The sequence below is a fragment of the Callithrix jacchus genome, chromosome 11, assembly GCF_049354715.1.
Source record: "Callithrix jacchus isolate 240 chromosome 11, calJac240_pri, whole genome shotgun sequence".
NCBI classification, from domain to species: domain Eukaryota; kingdom Metazoa; phylum Chordata; class Mammalia; order Primates; family Cebidae; genus Callithrix; species Callithrix jacchus.
Window position 1 is genome coordinate 35,574,553 of NC_133512.1, and position 20,084 is coordinate 35,594,636.

General features: G+C 41.4%; 1 protein-coding gene and 1 long non-coding RNA gene across 7 annotated transcripts in view; one reads left to right on the forward strand and one right to left on the reverse strand.

The window, feature by feature from the left end:
- Positions 1-7,018, forward strand: part of LOC118143664 (uncharacterized) — a 215,908-nt gene extending 208,890 nt beyond the window's left edge. For all 6 annotated transcript variants that reach the window (XR_013523924.1, XR_013523926.1, XM_078342574.1 and 3 more), the window contains one exon: positions 3,686-7,018. The gene's annotated coding sequence lies outside the window, so the exon portion shown is untranslated. The remainder of the gene's footprint in view (positions 1-3,685) is intronic.
- Positions 1-20,084, reverse strand: part of LOC118143662 (uncharacterized) — a 38,930-nt gene that overhangs the window by 7,981 nt on the left and 10,865 nt on the right. Inside the window, exons 2-3 of the long non-coding RNA XR_004727942.3 lie at positions 16,259-16,375; positions 7,000-7,176 (exon numbers count right to left, since the gene is read on the reverse strand). This is a non-coding gene — a long non-coding RNA (uncharacterized LOC118143662). The remainder of the gene's footprint in view (positions 1-6,999; positions 7,177-16,258; positions 16,376-20,084) is intronic.

Consider the following 20,084-nt stretch of genomic DNA (forward strand, 5'->3'; position numbering starts at 1 on the left):
GTAGTCGTATCATAGGAACTGAGTTAGAGATGGAAGAAGAATTCTTCAGAGGACATGTTCATGAATTACCCTGAAATAGTCTGGAGACATTCATAACTGCCCTTGGGCAAGTCATATTAATGCTTCACCCGCACATCCAGTAATATTGTCTGACAAATATGTTGACGGCAACTTTTAGGCAGGCACTGTACTAAGTGTTGGTGATACAACATCAATAAACTTGTCCCCTGCCTCCCAAGAGCTTGCACTCTGGCATTCGCACAACCACATGTTAGACAAATCAGAACCTAGAGTTAGGCCTGAGAGAGATAGAACCAGATGAATGTGCTGGCAGAATCTGCATCTGGATGTGAGCAGTGTAGAACTGCCCAATAGTAGATTCGTAACTTGGGGTGGAGACTGTTCCATGATATCTGGTACAAAAAGGTTTCATATTTATAATAGCATTTAAGGTTGCACAAAGTGTTTTCACATCCATTCTCTCATTTAACATTCATAACAGCCTAATAAGGCAGTCAGAGAAAATAGTGTTGGCTCAATTTTACAGAAGAAGGTATCAAGGCATAAAACAGTCATGTGCAAAATCATGTGTCTAGCATATGGTTGAGAATTGAGCAGGAACCCAGGTGACCAGGTAGAATGTTCTGCTTTTTATATTACCTCTGAGGCTGACTTTTAATCTCAGGTTCTTCATTCATATAAGGAAGGTGCTAGGCTAGTGGTCTGCCTTTCTTTCTTTCTCTCTTTCTCTCTCTCTCCCTCTCTCTCTTTCTTTTTAATAATTCCTTTAACTATAAAACTCTGACTCTGTAACAAGTTCCCTTCTCCAGGGACTGTGGAGGGACAGATAAACCAAAAACTAACAACATCGTTCCCCTGCCTACCGCACAGTATTGTTGTAAAGATTACATTATACAATCCACTAATCCACTGAAAACACTTTGTGATTCAATAAACGAGATGCAATCTTAGCACTTTGTGTGCATCACTTTATTAAAGGTATTTCTCCAGGTTCTCATTAGTTTTCCAAGTACCTGCCTCTGCCAGGAGAGTACAAGGGCAGAGAACATGTTATATCTCATCATTACATGCATTGTTGAGAAAGCAGTGAATAAGATGAGGCTTAGAAAGGGAGGTCACTGGATCCCTGTACTGTGTTCTTTTTACCTCAATGCCCATTTTTGTGTTTCTCAAAGTACCTAGCTCAGTACATTCATGGAATTTCAACAACTATTTATAAGATGGGGGTGATGGTGGAGGAGAGGGAGAATGAGGAGGCTGGAGGAGGAAGAAGAAAGGGAAAGAAAAGAAGGAAGAGCATCAAAATTCACAAAAATGCTTTTATTTTCATAGATGTGAGTGCCAAGACTTCATTTGTCTTGGCATTCTCATATTTTCTCAGTATCCCAAATAAGCATGTCAGTAGAGCAGGTCTGCCATGGGAGAGGGTGCCTAGGAGTTCTTCTGACGACACTGGGTTCCAGAAAATCACAGCAGCAGCAGTAGCGACGGCAATAGCTGCCCCCACATTCCTCTGGAAAGGCTGGAGCTTTGCTTTGTGTTGTTTTAGGCTCCCTGCCCCAGGAAGCATTATTGGAAGGAAACACTCCACCCCAATGCTCCCAGCTCCCAGTGCTGGCTTGTGGCCGGTAAAGTAAATGTAATTTGTGTCTGTTAAGAAATGTGGGACAAGAGACTGCATGGAGCACTGCCAGCGTGATAGTGGAGGTGCGTCAGTGGGCTCTATGACAGGTGGCAGAGGCCAGGGATCTGGAGAGTCACTTACAGTCACAGAGGTTCCTTTCTCTCCCAGCCATTGTCCATTGATGGGAATGAGGTAGCGGGCAGCCAAGCCACACAATGGGAGCCTGGAGAAAGAAGTCTAGGGCAATTTGCACATGAATTTCCTTCGTTAAAGAGCTGCGTAATAAGTCAATATCCCTGGGAAGAATTTGCTTATTGGCTGCCTTATTCTTTTTTTTAAGCGAGTCTCTTAATGACACTTATTTTGGCCTTAGATGCACTTGCTCAGGCTTATCTTATTCTTTTAATTCTGAAGTTCTACTCTTCAACAGTTAGGCCAGAACTGGCCTTGAATCTGGAAACAAGAGCAGGTGTAAAGACAATGCGATAGATGGTGGACTTGTTTTGCAGGTACGTGTTGAGAGAAAGAGCACCACTCATGTATAGAAGAGAGGCTTGAAAGAGTGGACAAAGTGGAGTCTAGGACAGGCACAGTGGCTCACGCCTGTAATCCCAGCACTTTGAGAGGCCGAGGCAGGTGCATCACCTGAGGTCAGGTGTTCAATTCCAGCGTGGCCAACAGAGTGAACCCCATCTCTACTAAAAATACATCCATCTCTACTAAAAATACACACATTAGCCAGGCATGGTGGCAGACATTTGTAATCCCAGCTACTCAGAAGGCTGAGGTAGGAAAATCACTTGAACTGGGAGGTGGAGATTACAGTAAGCTGAATTTGTGCCACTGTACTCCAGCCTGGGCAACAGAGTGAGACTCTGTCTCAAAACAAAAGAAAACAAAACAGAAAAAAACACAGTGAGGTCTAGCTGGCAGCACCAAGGCCATCAGCCCATTGTAGGATTGGGCACAGCTACTACTGGAAAAAACTGCATACTGGGATTGCCTCTTGTCCTGTATATGGCATCTGCATTGATTCTAAATTCTCTCCACATGGAATGAAGCAATGGTGCTGGTAAGCTTGCTTTCTGAAAAGAAAGAAGGAAAGAAAAAAAGGCCCTGGTCTGTAATATTAGCCAATATTTCAGTGTAAATATTTTGATTTACAGCCAACTTCCAGTTACCAAGGTTGACTTGCTCAAAAGATTCCTGAATATTTAACAACCAGCTCTCTGGGGCTGGTACCCACAGCTCCAGCATACCACTGGCTACGAAACAGATCACTACTCACCACTTCCAGGCTTTGACTTTGCCACTGCTGGATTTGTGCTCTGTAGCAAGCTCTTAATTTCCTCAAACTGCAGTTCTCTTTTGAAAAATGGGAGCTGAGATGATGCAGTAACGCCACTTGGATTCTCTGTTGAACCTACACCACTTTTCTATGAGAATTGCATCCTTCCTGGTGCTCCCTAGTGGTGCCATATTCTGCCTGATTGTTATCGTTTAACTTCATTTTGGAGTCTGGCAGATATCCCAGCTGCTTCCAATAAATGCTGTTCTTCGTTCAGGGTCTGAGTGGGATTTTCTAAGTTGCAACTACTAGAGCTTGAAATAAGGCCGAAATGATTCCCAAGGCCATTGTGAGTGCTGATATTACACCAGTGGTTCTCAGAGTGTGGTCTGCCAACCAGCAGCATCAACTTCACTTGGGGACATGTTGAAAATGTCAGTTCTCAGGGAACCACCGCAGACCCATTAAATCAGAAACTCTAGGGATGGGACCCAGCAATTTGTGTTTTCACAAGCCATCCAGGTGATTTCCATGTGTACTCAAGTTTGAGAACTGCTGCATCACTATTCTAAGGATGGTATGACTTATTTGAGAAAGGAATTTTCAGGCTGATCCCATTTTCTTTTCTGATTAATGAAGGGCAAAGTTAGTGTTTTATTGGTTAAAAAAAATGAATTTTTATAAACAAAATATATATTACTATTAGAACTTGAAAGACATCAATTTTCTTTTCTCCTTTTTTTCTATTTTAGTTGCAATGGACCGAGACTGACATTTCAATGACTAGCCTAAAAGAATATAAGGAGAAAAAAGTGCAGGCAATGAAACACTGCCAATAAATAAGCAGAAGTAAAAAATGTGCACCAGATAATTTCAAGATAGTGAAGGCCAGAAAGAAATACAGAACAGGAAACCCAGATGCTGCCTGCATTGGAAAAGATTTCACAAAATGTGCCATTAACATGCTGAAGTGACTAAGCATTTCTGGCATTAGGAAACCTTTCAAGAGTCCACTAATGATTGATTTACATAAGTACAGTAAAAAGTGAAACAGGAAACTTTGACTTAACTTCGTCCTGACTTATATCAAAAGCATAGTTTTCACTGTTAGATTTGGAGAGATGTGGCTGAACAGACTATTCAAATGGATAGGGCTTGTTGGTCAGCTGGTTGTTTGAAATGAACGCTTTTTTTTTCTATGGAAAATCATGCCTTTGGAGAGCAGACTGCAGACTGGATGATGGAATCCTTAATGGAAGTAAACTGGAGGGCTACTAATTGGTAATCGTGCAGGTGATTGTGAGGAGTGGGGCCCAGGAGAGGAGCTGCAGTTTGGCAGTTCCTTCTTAGCCCCTAGAGGGCAGCCCTTAAGCTGGGGTAGAAAGAGGGGTGAGGTGGAGGGAGGGGAATCAGGGACGGACAGAGTCCTCTAGCGGGAGGAAAACAGGCTGAAAGGGACTCCCTTTCCAGAAATGTCAACAGTATGGGGTCTGAGGGTAGGGGAAGGTTCTGCAGCTGAATAACTGAGAAAAACAAACTGTATTTTCCTCCATGTTTACACTCACACTCCACTTCTGGCTGCCAAATGTACAGGGGTTATTCTGTGTCGGAATAATTCACCAGTCTTCTGCAGATACCAACTGGGTGTCCAATTCCAGGCTGCATTGATGAATATAGACCACAGACCCCACAAGACTAACCCCTACTCCAGTGTCAGTAGTCCCAGCTTGAGATCTGTATTCTGAATCAAGGGTTCCCATAACCCCCTTCTCAGGTTCAGTCATTTACTAGAAAAGTCACAGGACTTGGGGAAACCCTTAACTTATGTTTACTGCTACAGATAAACAGCCAATGAAGATACATAAGGTGAGGTCTGGAAGGGTGCCGGGCACAGGAACTTCTGTCCCTGTGGAGCTGGGGTGTGTCAGCCTCCCAGCACATGGCCAAATTCTTGTTCACAAACCCAGAAGCTCTTTGAGCCCCGTCCTATTGGGTTTTTGTGAGTTTTTGATTGATTTAAATCATTGGCAGTAGTGATTAGCTCAACGTTCAGCCCCTCCCTGAAGGTGAGAGCCTGGTGCTGAAAGTTCTAACCCTCTAATTACATAGTTGTTTCCCCTGGCAGCTAGCCTCCCTCCAAGGCTCTCCAGGAGGCCCCAGCCTAGTTATCTCATTAGCATACAAAAGATACCCTTCTGAGATTATAAGATTATATTATAATATTTCTTATTATAAATCACAATATCTCAGAGACCAAATATGTATGTTATTAGTATGTTGGATAATCAAGTTGGGAACTGCCCTACTTGCGAACTACTGCTGTGCTCACACTCCACTGTGGTATAGACCTCTGAAGCAAGTTTGAATAGCACAATGGTTATGACTGTTGGCTGTTTACTGTCAGATGGAACCTGATTCCTCCATTTACCTGCTGTGAGACCTTGGGCTAGTTACTAAATCATCCTGTGTCTTAATTTCCTCATCGGTAAAATAGTGATGATAAGGTAACAATAAAAAATATGATTGTTACCTTATTGTGTTAAAAGAGATATGACAAGAGATATAGATGATTTGCCACCAAATATGTGTATAACTGTGCCACCACCACAGGGTTCCTAAACTTTTGTAATTTCCTGAATGATAGAGATGCTAGGTACATTATTGTTCTAATATTTTGTTTTTGATCTTGATTCCTGACACAAAACTTCTAATCCCTTGGAATTTTCTGGGTGATAGGAGTTTCTTTTGTTCAAAAATTTTTGCTAGACTCCTAGAAGGGGATTGGTCACCAGAAAGATTACACTAGGATGAGAAAGTTGAAATTTTCAGCCCCATTTTCTATCCTTCAGTGAGGAAAGAGGGGCTGGAGATTGAGTTACTAATTGGTCATTCCTACATTAAAAATTCCTGAACTATGAGGTTCAGAGAGTTTCTGCATTGGGTAACAGACCCACAAACTGGAAGGGTGATGCATTTCAATTCTACAAGGACAGAAGCTCGTGCACCCAGTCCCTTTTGGACCTCGCTCTCTGTGTTTCTTCATCTGGCTATTTATTCATCTATATCCCTTATTATATCTTTTTAACACAATAAACTGGTGATGATAAGTGAGTGTTCCTCTGAGTTCTGTGACCCATCCTAGCAAGCGATCAAACCTGAGGAGGGCATTGTGGGAACTCTGATTTACAGCCAGTCTATCAGAAACACAGGTGACACCTAGGACTTGTGATTGGCATCTGAAATGGGGGCCAGTCTTGTGGGATTAAGTCATTCACTGGTCAGGTCTATGCTAACTCTGGTTAAAATCAGAATTGATGGAACTGTAGGATATCCAGTTGATGTCCCACAGGAGAATTGATTGTGTGGGAAAAAAGCCCACATACCTGGTCACAGAAGTGTGTTGAATGTGAACATACAAAAAAAGTTTATTTTTTCTCTACTATAACAATAGTAGGATTTACCTGACAAAGTTGTTTTGAGAATTCAGTGATATATTGCATGTAAAACACTTATCACACTGAGCATTTAATGTATGCTAAATATTGTCATTTGTAATTAATCACTGAGATGCCTTAGATGATTCTCATTCTTCTTGAAAAAGATAGTGATAGATTAGAGTTTAGCTAGAGAGGACAATTAGCTAACACATGTATGAAGTATAAAGAGGACTTAATGGTTGTAAGAAATTGCTTCTACTTCTTATGTTAGCTGGTGGCTCACTTCTCTGGATCTTCACAGAAGATCCTACCAATAAAAATTCATATTAGGAGCATGATTTATAGGAACTTAGGAATTCTAGAGAAAATAAATATAGGAAAAATTTCCATAATTTATGATGCAGAAATAGGTATTTATTATTACAGTTCTTATTTCCTTCAATATGACTGCTGTTTGAAGGAAATAGGAATAGAAAACAAACCCTGCTAATAATGTAGAGAAATTCTCTAGATATATTTAGTCAAGGGCCTAGCTCTTCTGACACAATGAAGGTTTTTGCCTTCATTGTGCTGGGTAAATATACATATACACTGCCCTTTAGGGTTTTGAAATGCTTTAAAATACTTACCGGGTTACAACTGTTTGACTCCAACACAGAGTCCCAGTGGTATGCGGCCAAAGCAGTCTTGGTTAGCATGTGTCTGTCTCAGAAATTTGAAGATCCCTGTGTGGAAACTTTGGCTTCCATCAGCGACTTGGGCAGGTTCTGTTGGAGCATCCCTGTTTCCTGTGAACAACTTCATCCCTGTAACACACCATTAAAGTCCAAGTACGTGCAGAGCAAAGGACGAATTTGAAAGAAACATGAATCCTTGTACCATGAAGCTGGGGTTTGAGAGCTCTCCCATTCATTTCTCTGGGTTTGTCCTGGTTGGTTGTACATCCTCAGTCACTGCATGAGTTTCCAGGAGGGCCAAGATGGTGGGGTCACGAAAGAATAAATGGAGAACTTTGGGATATGACTGGGAGATTGGGCCAAAAGGATTTGCTAATGGAGTGGATGTGACATTTGAATAAAAGAAAAGATCAAAGATGACTTTAAGATTTTGACCTGATCGAGCTGAAGTTTTTTCCTAAGGTGGCATACACAGAGTGAGGAGCCAGTTTTGTGAGGGGAAGTGAAAGACTTGGTTGGGTCAGTCTTATAGTGCCCTATTGTTACCTATGTAAAAAACCATCCAGTGACTTAAAGCTGCAATTGATTATGTTTCGTGTTTCTGTAGGTTGACTGGACTTAGCGAGGTGATTCTCTGTTTTTCTCTTGCAGTTACAGTGAGACATCTGGGGCTCATTTATATGGCTCTTGTTACCCCTGGTCCTCTACTGGGAGCTGAGCAAGGGCCGTCCATGGCAGTGCCAACACATATTGCTTGGCTTTCTTACAGAGAGGTGGCTGAGTTCCAAGAGGGAATGTCCCAAACAGTTGCATTCCAAGAGAGCCAGGTGGAAGTTCCAAACATTCCTATGACCTAGCCTAACAAGTGCACAAAGTGATTTCTGCTGTATTTTATTGATCAAGCAAGTTATGAAAGCCAGACCCTATTCAAGGGAAGGGGAGTAAGGCTTCACTGCCTGATAGGAGAAGCAGGGAGGGAAAGAGTTGTTGACAACCATCTTTGGACAACCTGTATCACTGATGTTGTAAATTTGAAATATGTATTGATATTCAATCTGGAACTCAAGGAGTGATTGGGTCTGGAAACTGGGCAGGAAATTCTGTAATTGTGGGACCAGCCTAAACTGGGCCTACTCTGTTGATAACAAAGTGTTAAATTTACCTTGTAGGTATAATAGAGTCAAAAAACCATAAGTCATATAACTGGGAGGTGTGCAATAGAAAAACCTTTGACCTCTAACAATACCCAGAACCAGTGATTCCTTCTCTCAGAACCAAGAGGACTGGGAAATGACTGGAACATGAACACTGGAATGCTTTCAGAGGGAGGCGTCCATTGGCCTGGAAGATCTGGGGCTAAAGTCCACCTCAGCATACCTAACTGTAAATGGCAAAATTTGAAGCCCTCCAATCAGACCAAGCCAACATGCCCAGATCCTTTCCTTGCCCTCAGGCCCATAAACTCACCCCAGACCCCAAACCAAGGAGACAGATTTGAACCCAACTCCTGTCTTTTGCTGGCAGGTTTTGCAATAAAGCCTTTCTTTTCTCAAAAGCCAGTGCCATGGTTATTGGCTTTTGCACTCAGCAACCCCTTTTGCTCCGTGACAAATTCCTCCTCTCTGTTTGGAGCATTATACCTAATGTTAACTTAGAAACAAATTGCCTTCCTGTATGTTTCCTTTAAGTGATCTAGTTGGAATTATGTTATTCTGTTGGATATGTCTGTGGTAGCTAATAAATGAACTACATATTTTAATCATACTTAATATTTATCAATTGCTTAACACTATGCCTGTGTTAAGCAGCTACTGTAGACAAGTGTTGATCATTGTTATTAACTATTATATATATATGTATATTACATTTCCTTATTCATGTTCTTTCAAAACCAGATAGATGTCCCTGGATCCATGATGCACTAATCTGCTGTACTCACATTGGGTTAATTGTTCTTGAGGTTGTACAACAGTTCAGATGACCTGAATATTCATGTTTGCATCTGGAGCCTTCTGACATATCCCTAGAGTCTACTAAATCTATAAAAATTTAAAATGTGTTTTCCTATTTATAATACTATTAATGTAATAAAAATATTACTGGAGCTCAACCTGGAGCCTTCTGATATATCCGTAGAGTCTATTAAATCTATAAAAATTTAAAATGTGTTTTCCTATTTATAATACTATTAAAGTAATAAAAACACATTCTAGAACCCCTACATTAGAGGAGCCTCTGATTACTAGGCCTTTAGTTTAATAAAATGTGACTAGAGTGACTCCATCTTAAAGCACGTAGCTAGGCCGTCACAAAGCACCTATACAGTGAATGCTATGGTCTGCCAATAGCTGCATTCTTAGCTGACTGCCCTGATAATTGCAGAATATCTCCCACCAAGCCAGCAGAATGTCCAGATGTCCTAAGAGTGCAGCCCACTTTACTTAAATATAATGTTAATGGGCAGGCTTAGGTTGAAGGATTAACGGTCATTGATAGCACCAATAGCCCCTACCTTCAGTGAGCACATCTATACATTCTACGTTTAATTATAACTCCTTATAGTTTCTTATAAGTAGAGGCACTAACAAAGAATGCCACGTTCTTCCTGTTTTCTGAGAATGCCCTACTCTATAACGAGTAGTGTCTAGTAACCTTGCTTCTTTCACTGTGCTCAGGGATTTGCCCTGAATTTCTTTTCTCTGCAATATCCAAGAACCCTCTCCTGGCATCTAGTTGGGGACCCCCTTTTTGGCAACATCTTGACCACCTCCTTTTACTGAAGTCCCCCATAAAGTTTTGCAAGGCACTTGCTTTGAACACATGGTCATGTTAATGCCAAGGAAACCCACATTCTGTTACAATATACATGCTGAGGTTTTGTGGTCACTGCATAGAGAAAGGCAGTGGGAGAATGAATGGCTGGGAACATCTCTACATGAAGTCGTAAAGACTGCAGAGCTGTCTGGAAGTATAAATTCAGTCAGTGGTTTTGTTGTGAAATCCTGTCTTCATATACACAAATTAGCAATGGTCAATTAGCAGTAAATGCCATAGTGAAAAACAAAGAATTTTTTCGTTTAACACTGTTTTTAAATTTCAGTGTTGTATTTTGGAGTGTGCTAATTGGCCTTTCAAGATAATGGATCTATTGTTTTAAGAAAGCTTTATTTTCTAAAAAGAAAATAATTACAGTGACAATAATGGTTCCAGTGCTGCATGTGGTGGCTCATGCCTGTAATCCCAGAACTTTCAGAGGCCAAGGTGGGAAGATTGCTTGAGCCCAGCAGTTCAAAACCAGCCTGCGCAACAGAGTGAGACTCTGTCTCTATAAAGAATAAAATAAAAAAATTATCCCAGCATGGTAGCATGTGCCTGTGGTCCTAGCTACTTGGGAGGCTGAGGTGGGAGAATTGCTTGAGCCGAAGAGATAGAGACTTAATTGAGCCCTGATTGTGCCACTGCACCGAGCTTGGGTGACAGAGAGAGACCTTGTCTCAGAATAATAATAATAATATTAATAATAATAGTTCCAATGGCCAAGATTTGCAACAAGTAAAACTAAATACATCAGTATATTTTCTACTATTAAACCAAACATGAGCATTAGTGGCAGCAAATAATATCAACCATTAGTCTGAATTAATATTGATAATTTTAATTTTATTAGTTTTGTAGTTTAGTTTGTATGTAATTTATCCCTTTGATTTAGTCTTATATTTGCATAAGAGCTATGCATATATGGCATTTATATTTCATTTATCTTAAACATAATTAAAATGATTTTTCAACACTAATGATTTATAGTATTTTTCCATTTAAAGGGTTACTTCATTATTCTTGTTTAAGAAACACTGACTTAATGTTTCCTATAAACCCAAGAAACATTCTTGACATCTGGCTAGGAAGAGGGTTTAGAAAACACACTATAAGACCCATTTTTTTCCTCCTAGAGATGTTGATAGACTTGGAAAATTCTTGATCTAGTTTGTTTCTGTTGCAGTTGCTTTGCTTTGCAGATATTTAAACAGGTGTGTTCAATGGTTTTCTGGAGGAATTTGCTCATGGCACTCCAGTGAAACTAATCTACTTTCATTTCTAAGAATGTACCAAGATCTTTCCCATCTCAGTACCTTTGTTCTTACCGTGGCCTCTGCCTGGTCTAGAGCACTGATATGGTTTGGTTATTTGGCTATGTGTCCCCACCCAAATCTCATCTTGAATTGTACTCCCATAATTCCCACATGTTATGGAAGAGACCCAGTGGGAGATAATTGAATCATGAGGGCAGTCTCCCCCATATTGTTCTTGTGGTAGTGAATAAGTCTTATGAGATCTGATGCTTTTTATCAGGGCTGTCTGCTTTTGTGTCTTCCTAATTTTCTCTTGTGCCTGCTGCCATCCATGCAAGATAGGACTTGCTCCTTCTTGCCTTCTACCATGATTGTGAGGCTTCCCCAGCCATGTGGAATTGTAAGTCCAATTAAACCTCTTTCTTTTGTAAATTGGCCATTCTCAGGTATGTCTTTATCAGCAGCATGAAAATGGACTAATTCAAGCACCTTCTTCTGCTTTTTGCATGGCTAATCCTTTTTAGTCCCTGCGTCTCTGCTTCAACATCCTTTATTCAGATGCCTTCGGTGACTGCTCCTGTCTAAAGGAGCCTGCTCTTATTATCTCTCATCACCTTCTTTATTTCCCCCAGACACTTGCAGGATCTCTCACTCTAAAATGCTCATTTTACAGATTCATTGCTTACTTCCCTCATCAAACTGTAAGATATAAGAGGGTAGGCTCCACATCTGTCTTTTTGACCATTGTATTGCCAGCATCTAGTACACATTATGGCACATGATAGGAACCCAGTAAGCATTAGTTAAATTTGGAAATGGGATAATTCTTGCTTTTATGACTTAGTATATTTCTGGAAACCCTATCATCTAGGATGCCATTGTGAAAGCCCTGAGACCTTATTCAATGGTGAAAATCATGTAGTGAGTGAATGAAAAGAACCAGCAAAGGGTGAAGGTGTATTGGTTGAGATGAGTGGTGAAATTGCTTGAGCCAAGGAGATAGAGTCTTCATGGAGCCCTGATTGTGCCATTGCACCCCGCCTGGGTGACAGAGAGAGACCCTGTCTCAAAAGGATACAAATAATAATAATTATTAGCAACCAAAAGTAGGGACCAGCTTCCCAATAAGTACAGATTTGCTATTTGAGCTGCAGATATTCAATTTTTATCCTTATTCTCATGGGTGGCCTTTTCTCATAGTTTGATGAGGGGATGGGGGGGGGAAATAATGTTTCCTTAAGGCCCTGTTCTACTAGACTGAAATTGATCTTAACAATTGATATCATGTCCCATTTTATATGGTGGCTTTCTTTTAAAACAATGCATAAAACAACGTGCATCTTACACACAGTGTACAGCACATTTGGGAGTCTACCAAATAAGATAACTCTATTTCTTTAAGGCAATTGGCTAATATTAATTTGTCCAGTGAAGGAACTTAGAGACACCTTGCTAGGAGTCAGCCACTATAGTAGCTTTTCTGCAAAAATGGCCACCAGCAATCCCTGTATACCATGCAGCTATTTCAGCCAAGAAGTAGAATCTTTCTTCTCTGTGTGATTCTAGGTTGACCCTGAGATTTACTTTGATCAGGTCAGTTGAATGTGGGAGAAGTGACACTGATTTCTGATCCTTGAGAGAGTTTCCAGTTCCTTTGGTGAGCCAGCTACCTTGATGTCAGTACAACTACTGAATAATGAGAGACCACAGAGAGAGAGAGAGTGAGAACGAGTGAAGGGTGGGGCAGGGGAATAGAGGGAGAGATAAAGAGAGAGAGAAAAGAGAGAGGTCCTTGGAGGAGAAGTGAGCTACCCTTGCCATCAGCCAGCATCAATGCCTAGCCTGTGAGTGAGGTCATCTTGGATCTTCCAGCCCCAGGCAACACCACGTGGAGCACAGGTGAACCATCCCTACTGAGCTCTGTCTGAATTCCTGATCCACGGAATCACGAACGATAAAATGGTTTTTGTTTTAAGCCACTAAATTTCAGGGTAGTTTGTTACCCAGTAATAAATAACTGAGGCATCAAAAGAATTGGAATTTAAGTCCTACAAACTCTTCTCATGGTTTTCAACAATTTGGGACAAGCTCCCTCCCTCAAATAAAGAAATAAACTTTAATGATGTGAGCCTTAGAAGAAGTGGCAACGTTTCTCCCAGATCAGATTTCCTGGCACTAACAAAACAATCATTAAATGCTATAAGACGTCACAGTTCAAAACCAGATCCCACTGGGGTATTGTCATTTCCTCAAATTACCTTCCTACTTGCAATTATTTCTATTCAATGTGAGGGTGCCTCATTGAGTATTGGAGGCTCCTAGAAGATGTTTTCCTGCATAATGTAATGTAAAACTGTATAATCACCATGAAAGCCCATCTAAAAGTGTCCAGTGTTTCTAAATAAGAAATGATTGCCTTGCCATGGCAATTCCATAAGAGAGCAACCTTTGAATGACAAATGTTGGCTCAAGACCATTGTTAGTAGAATGATCTGTATCTGAAAAGTGTCAGAATTACTAGGGCACAGGAGTGCCCCCCAGAGCAACACTCTGGAGAAATACTGGAGGCAACTCCCCTGAGAGCTGCCACTTAGAACAGCCAGGCTGCTGATCAAGCAGGATATCCTCAGTGTGTGTGGTAGTTTCTCAATCGGAAGTATGAAAATCAGGAACATTGCGAAAGGGAGGGCAAGAGCTCTGAGCGATTAATATCCGGTGAAGTGTGAGAGGGACACTTGAGCTCCTTACTTTGCAGTAACTAACTTGGACTGGGAAGCTATTTTGGTAGCTAAGTGTGGAAAGTGAACATTAACCAAATAAGACCGTGGGATCATAAAGCTACGAATGTGCAGGAATTTGTGAGTCTGGTTTTCCTCAGCTTATTTGCTCTTTCAGAAGAAATTTTCCTCTATTGCTCCATGAAATATGAGTGTGTGTTTACATTTTAAAATAAACCGCATTATTATATCATTAGGTCCTATTATCCTAATCCACAGCTCAATCCATGTATGTAATCCAATAACTATAACAACTTTGACATTTCTTTAAAAGTAAACACAGTACCTTTTCCTCTGGGTTAGCCCAGTCTTCTTCTTCTTTTTTGTTTTTAAAGGAGAGAAAGAAAGGAAGAAAAAGGGATGAAGGAGGGAAAGACAGAGGAAGAAAAAGAGGGAGAGAGAACAGGAATGTTGTTTTATTCTAAAAATGGGTATTGAAAACCTCTTATGCCAATAATTGTACTTAATAATGGCTGATCAATATTTCATTTAAACCTATGAGTAGGTGTGATGTGATATTGATAAGAGTATATATTTTGTGTATTTTAAAGTTCTATAAATGTTTATTAAGTTTACTTGTTCCGGATCTGTGTTCAAGTCTTGAATATCCTTATTAATTTTCTGTCTCGTTGATCTATCTAATATTGATGTTGAAGTCTCCCACTATTATTGTGTGGGAGTCTAGGGAGTCTAAGTCTCTTTATAGGTCTTATGAATCTGGGTGTTCCTGTATTGGGTGTGTATATATTTAGCATTACATTAGCTCTTCTTGTTGCATTGATCCTTTTACCAGTCTTCTTTATGGGACACTAAAATTGAGAACGGAGTATCTTCTGCAGTCTTTGACTGACACATGAGGCCTTTTCTGGAGATAAGGTGGGGTTATAAAACTCCATGAGAGGCCAAATCCATCAGTCATTCCAGAAAACCTCACAGCCAGTTCTACTCCATATGAAATCTGTCTGGGCATCAATGTATTGATGGATGCAGTGAAGACGCAGATCAACACCATTCTTACTGCGATTCAGTGGAGTGTCGTACTTTGCTTTGGATGGCTGCATAACATCCAGGAGAGACATAAATGTAAGAAGAAAACTTTGGAAAGGAATCATTATCAAAAAAAGCAAACCACAAAGGAAAGGTGAGTGTGTATTGGAAAAGTTCAGCCTGACAGATACTGCCCTAGATTCAGTGATTTGCCAGGAGGCAGAAAGAAATGTATCCTTTCCTACCAAGTGTTAAAAGCAGAATATCATTTTGTTATTGTTGCAAAAACACGTTGACACTTGGAAGCAACCCCTTCCTGAAGTGCCTGGGCTTTTCTCTGGACCCTGTCAGCAGCCCTGGAGGAAACAATGCCAGGTGTTACAGGCCATGCTTTACATAAATTCTCACTTGAAGCCTGGAGATCAGTATTAGTTTTCTTTAAATAAAGCTGGAAAAAATAACACAGGTTTCTTTCTAGCAAAGAAAGTAGGGAAATTCATACCAAATCAAAGACCCAGAGTTGAGTTTTCTGGGGTGTGACCCTTCTGTGTATTTTTGTTATTGTTGTTTGTTTGAGACAGAGTCTTGCTCTGTTACACAGGTTGGAGTGTAGCGGTGCGATCTTGGCTCACTGCAACCTCTGTCTGCCCGGTTCAAGTGATTCTCCTGACTCAGCCTCCCAAGTAGCTGAGATTACAGGTGTGTACCACACCTGGCTAATTGTTTGTATTTTTGGTAGAGACAGAGTTTCACCATGTTGGCCAGGCTGGTCTTAAACACCTGACCTCAGGTGATCCGCCTGCCTCGGCCTCCTGAAGTGCTGGGATTACAGGCATGAGCCACCGCACCTGGCCAACTCTTTTGTCTTGACACAAATAGGTTAAGGTAGCTTTGTGGGTAGTAGTGAGAGGTGTCCTTGTGGTCTCTCACCAGTCCCCAACATTTCCTTTCACAGTACCTGAGTGTTTTCCCTTCTCTTCATAACACTCCACGGAAGGACCACCAATGAAGCCTACTACTAAAGATGCAAATATCCCTGGAAAAGGAGCTGGAGTGACAGGGACACTGATCCTACACCAGGACTGAGCACAGCAGATAGAGATGAAGCAGGACCCAGGAAATGTGTATTGCAAGTTTGAAGGTTGAGCGTCTATGGAACAGTGATCTTGCTGGAACACTCAGGTGAAGAATGAGAGTGGATAGTGAGGCTGAGAAGGACAGCTGAGATTTATCATCAGGGGAATCATAGACCTGAGTGAGATAGGACAAGCACAGGGAAAAGCACCATGTGTTCAAGGAGAGAACCTTTAGACATTGCAAAAGGGCCCATGGTTGGTGGAAGGGGGGCTTTCAAAGGTGAATGTGGTGAATCCTTACCTGCAGAAGGAGATGAAGGGGTGCTCCTGTTTTCCCAGGGTCTGAGATCAGGCTGGAACCATTGGCCGGAAACTTAGTTTCATGGCAGGCTTCTTCAGCCTTTCTGGCATCTGAGGACTAGTAGAACCAAACTCCATTACCCTATTCACTGACTTAGGTAGTATGTCATATCCTGCAAACCACTAGATTGTAAACACAATCTGTGATTTGCTTTCAGGGTGAGACTGTCAATATCTCAGGTAAGATTTTTGAGGGTCAGTCTAATGGCTACACCCAGAGCCTTGTCAGAGTCAAGCCCTCTGGGCTAGTCTAGGGAGCCATAGTTTGCTACTCAGAGTTGGGTTTGAAACAGTTGGGCAACAAGTCACTTTTCTTTATCTTCCTGTGTGTTTTCAGCAGTCATCATGATTCATATGACATAGTTCCTCGAAAGACCAAGAAAAAAGATGACAAAACAAAATTCACACAATACTTCCTGTTTCCTATAGTGCAGGGATACATACTTTTTTCTTTCCATTTTTCTTTTTGAATAAGGATCTCACTGTGTCAACCAAGCTGGAGTGCAGTGGTGCGATCTTGGCCCACTACAACCTCCATTTCCTGGGTTCAAGCGATTTTCCTGCCTCAGCCTTCGAAGTGGAGTGCAGTGCTTTGACCTCCTAGGCTCAAGGGATCCTCCCACCTCAGCTGCCTGAGTAGCTGGGACTACCGACACATGCCGCCACACTTGACTAATTTATTTGTTTTTTGTAGAGATTGGGGAAGGGGGGCCTCACTACATTGCCCAAGCTGGTCTTGAACTCTTGGGATCAAGCAATCTACCTGTCACGGCCTCTTAAAGTGCTGGGATTACTGGCATGAGCCACTGTGCCCAGCCTTCATATTATTTATACAGTACATAGTCAAGAATGTCTGGGATTTCAGAGTTGGAAGTGTTAGGAAAGAAATATTTCTGTGATTAAATATAGATACCGGGTAACAGTGTCTGTTTCTAATTTATTTTTTATACTAATTTTTTCACTGCAAACAAACTAAAAGACAGTGACTTTTAGGCCAGCTGCAGTGGCTCATGCCTGCAATCCCAGCACTTTGGGAGGCTGAGGCAGGCAGATCACTTGAGGCCAAGAGTTTAAGACAAGCCTGGCCAACATGGCAAAACTCTGTCTCTAGTCAAAATATAAAAATTAGCCGGACGTGGTGGTGCATGCTTATAATCCAGCTACTTGGGTGACTGAAGCACAAGAATCACTTGAACCCAGGAGGCAGAGGTTGCAGTGAGCCAAGATCAAAATGTGGCCATGGGACCCCTGGGGATCCCTAGGTTCTTTCTGAGAGACCACAAGATTCTGCCTTTTCAACTATGTATCTTTATGTACTTCAGCCAAAACAATGTAAGTGACAGACTGAATACAGAAGTAGATATGAGATCTTAGCCATCTTCTCTGAGGCCAGATGGTAGATAAATCTATAAAAATATAACAATGCCAATCTTCTCATTGCATTTTGTGGGTGTTGGGGAAATATAGTTACTTTTCATGAAAAACATTATTAATGTTAAAATATAAAGAGTTTGTTATAGTTATTTTAAATGAATGAACACGTTACAACCATTTCTCAGTTTTAATTTCTAATCTAGTGAATATTAATACATATAAACCACACAAACAAAAGCTCTTTTTTTTAAAATTATACTTTAAGTTCTGGGATACATGTATAGAACATGCAAATTTGTTACATAGGTATACATGTGTCATGGTGGTTTGCTGCACCCATCAACCCATCTACATTAGGTATTTCTCCTAATGCTCTACCTTCCCTTGCCCCCACCCCCTGACAGGCCCGGGTGTGTGATATTCCCCTCCCTGTGTCCATGTGTTCTCATTGTTTGACTCCCACTTATGAATGAGAACATGTGGTGTTTGGTTTTCTGTTCTTGTGTTAATTTGCTGAGAATGATGGTTTCCAGCTTCATCCATGTCCCTGAAAAGGACATGAACTCATCCTTTTTTATAGCTGCAGAGTATTCTATGGTGTATATGTGTCACATTTTCTTTATCCAGTGTATCATTGATGGGCATTTGGGTTGGTTCCAAGTCTTTGCTATTGTGAACAGTGCTGCAATAAACATACTTAGTGCCTCACGAAGTTTTAAGAGGATAAAGGCATCCTGATACTGAGATGTTTGAAAACTCCTGTGTGAATTCTGGTTCATTTTCCTCAAGCTAATTCTCTGGGCTTTGTACCCATTCAAATCCCATTTCTTTAGCTTGAGTTTGTTACCACCTCCACCCTCTTCATTTTCCTTCCCAATAGCATGCTTATGTGCAAGGGTAATGTAAAAATATTTAGCACGTTGTATGGCATGGAAACCCACCAATACAAATATTTGCACAACTATGAGCAAAGATTCTGACTGAAAGGAAAAAGTTCAGTACCCTTGTCTCTGAACCTCTAGGGCTTTCCACTTGCAAATTCCATCTGCCTGTGGATATATAATTTCCTCTCTCATCCAAAAGACTGTCCTGCTTACAGGTGAATTCCAGGGGACTGGGCATAGTACCTAGCACATCAGAGGGCCTCAGCTGGAATCTGTGCATGAGTCCATAGTTATCTGTCCTGAGTGCAAACTCTGTCTTACTTAGTAGTGTTCCTCACACCAGGTTGGAGGAGCACAACATAGGATTCCGTTATGGTGACAAGACTGAGAACAGTCACCAGCCACTTTCATCACCAACCTAGATTGCCTCAGGGAGATGGAGCTTCAAACAGTCTAATATTGTGCAATGTCTTAAACACCTGGATTAGATTTGTTTAGGCTTATGGAATGGGTGAAATGCCTCCGAGATCTGTTAACCAAACCAGTTAAACCACCCTACTTAAGACGCAGTTCGCACATTGCTTAGTATGCAGCAGAATGAGCTGTCGCCAGAAATGCATGGAATGTATTGAGATACCGTATTTTGGTGAGATGAGATTACGAGAACTGAAAAAACCAGATTCAGGGGATTTCCGAAGGCCTGAGGCTAGGCAATGACCACCAGCTCTGCACACTTTGAACTCTCCCCAAGTGTGTGATTCCTCGTGCACTTATTGTTATGGAATGAATGGTGCCCCCACCCACCCTGAATTCAGATATGAGGTCCTAACCCTCAGTACCTAGGATGTGATCTTATTTGGCGATAAGGTCTTTACAGAGGTGATCAAGTTAAAGGGAGTGGGGGCGCTAACCCAATAGGATTTTAAAATAGGGAAATTTGGACCCGGAGATCCTGATTTCCTTATTTTAAAATAGGGAAATTTGGACCCAGAGATACACTGAGAGAAGACGATGTGAAGGCACAGGAAGGATGCCCTGTGAATATCAGGACCAAGGCCTCCAAGCCTAGGAGAGAGGTCTAGAACAGATCCTTCCCTTGCAGCCCTCTCATCAAACTAACCCTCAAGTACCTTGATTTTGGACTTTTGGCTTCCCGAATTGAGCAACAATAACTTTCTGTTGAAGCCACTCAGTCTCGAAGCCACCCAGTCTGTGGTGCTTAGTTACAGCGGCCCTAGCAAACTTGCCTGCGACTTTCCGAAACCACAGTCCCATTTTGTCATAGGGGAAGAATTATAAGAAGTTCTTTATTGGCTAAGTGAAGGATAGAAGAATAATGAGCATTTCCCTCATCACAGCTCTGACAATTGCCTCAGCCACACATGGCTTATGAGATTGGTTACATCCTCCGCCTTCAGATTGCAGGGGGAGTATGGCCTGGCATGCGTGGAAGCCAGTCTTCTAGTGACCTCCTGGACACAGGCCTCATTTGGGGATCTCCTTCTCGGG